The following is a 2027-nucleotide window of genomic DNA, read 5'->3' as shown; positions in this document are numbered from 1 at the left end:
AATCTGGCATTGTGATGCCCCCGGCTCGTTTCCTTTTCAATATTCCCCTGGCTATTCGGGGTCTTTTCTGATTCCACACAAATCTTAAGATGATTTGTTCCAACTCTCTGAAGAAAGTCCATGGTGTTTTGATAGGGATTGCACCAAATGTGTAAATTGCCCTGGGTAGCATTGACATTTTCACAATATTAATTCCTCCAATCCATGAGCATGGAATATTTTTTCATCTCTTTGTGTCTTCCTCTCACAGAAGAATTTTAAGGCCAAACATAGTGGGTTCTCTTCACCTCCAGGGACAAATCGGATGCTTTGCTCAAAACCACATTAAGCTTCTAGTTCAAATCCCAACCCAACGTTGTGACCTCCTGCACTGAAGTTCTTTCCGTCGATTAAAGCTGATAGGGTCAGTTTGACTCCTGGTTGAAGGGTCTGAGTATATAACCCAGTCCAACTGGGCTGGCATTATTTACTTCAGCAGATAGAGAAGTTCTACAATCCAGCTTGTATTTAGCAGCGATGCCAAAACAGGTATTGTTACTGCCGGCTGTCCAAGCAAGGTTTATTGATGTTTCAATCTTCTCATTAACCTTCTGGTAGATAGACCCTCCAAATTCAATGCCATCATTCACATGAGTGTGCAGCTAAAGTCTGCAGCCTTGTAACCCAGGGCAAAATTATTCTGTGACAGTTTGTATTTGGCTGTGTCAAAACTCATCTGATGGCCAGCAAGCCAACCTTCAAAGGCTAACAGCCCAGCCATAGATGATTGGTCCAGAAAAATCTATATCAACATTACTGCCAACACTGAAACAATCTCGTTTATAGGAGGCCTTCAATTTTCCACTCTTCTTTCCTGTGTTCGATACAAATATGGTATCAAGAGTCAATTTCAACCCTTCAGCCAACTTATTCTCCAAAGAGATTTTTGTTCCAAGAGTATTGTCTGTGTTCCATTTCTGGGTGAAGGTAAGTCCAGAGTTACAGACCTTATATTTGGTTTCTAGGTTGCCTGACGCATTCCCTGTATCAGTGTAAGCATGACCAGAAGTAGAAAATTCCACTCCACTACAAGACTTGGTTCTCAGATCTATTTTGACCATGCTGAATCTATATCCTTTATTGAAGACATCCTTGGCGGCCTTTCCTAGGTCACAGTAAGTGAGTGTGTTACACATCTCTCCAATCAGAGGGCCTGTCTCCACTCCCCCAGGGCAATGCTGAAGGTCTTTCAATAAGAATAGTTTCTTACATAACTATAGTACCATCTTCATGCCTAACAAAATAAACAATATATTTCCTTGAAATATCTGAAATCCAGTCCATATTTAAATGATCTCAAAGATGCATTTTTATTCTTAGTTTGATTTGGAATCTAAATGAAGTCCCATATTACATTTCATTATTCAGTTTCTGGTTTGTGTTAATCAATTTATTTTAAAATTCATCTTGATGTGTTTCCTTTTACTTTTTTCCATTTAAAAAAAAATTCTACTTTTCCAAATACTTTCTTTCCTTTTTTTTTTTTCTCTTTTTGGTGGGGTAAGTCTGAGCAAGATTCTCGCCTTATATCTGGGAAACCTAGTATTTTTTTTTTTAAGATTTTATTTATTTATTCATGAGAGACACAGAGAGAGAGAGAGAGAGAGAGAGGCAGAGACACAGGCAGAGGGAGAAGCAGGCTCCATGCAGGGAGCCCGACGTGGGGCTCGATCCCAGGACCCCAGGATCACACCCTGGGCTGAAGGCGGTGCTAAACCGCTGAGCCACCTGGGCTGCCCGAAACCTAGTATTTTTTATTTTTTAAAAGCATCTCCTAAATATAAAATATATATTAGTCAATTGCTTTTTTAAAAAAATTAATCTTTGAAAATATCTAGCTAATAGAGTGCTGAAGAGTAAGAGAAAACATTCCTTGGATAATGTGACTTAAGTTTTATGTGTTTGCAAAGTTCATCTGGGTCAGAAAAAGAAGCTCTCTTTTGTTATAAACTTTTATGTGTGGGCACCTGGGTGGCTCAGTGGCTGAG

General features: G+C 39.4%; 1 pseudogene; it reads right to left on the bottom strand.

Moving 5' to 3' along the window:
* Positions 1-271: 271 nt before the first annotated feature.
* On the bottom strand, positions 272-1175 carry LOC140616640 (non-selective voltage-gated ion channel VDAC3 pseudogene; annotated as a pseudogene).
* Between the last annotated feature and the right edge of the window lie 852 nt (positions 1176-2027).

The sequence above is a fragment of the Canis lupus genome, chromosome 1 (assembly GCF_048164855.1).
Source record: "Canis lupus baileyi chromosome 1, mCanLup2.hap1, whole genome shotgun sequence".
Taxonomy (NCBI): domain Eukaryota; kingdom Metazoa; phylum Chordata; class Mammalia; order Carnivora; family Canidae; genus Canis; species Canis lupus.
Note: the sequence above shows the minus strand (reverse complement) of the source record. Positions and strands in the feature narration are given on the sequence as shown.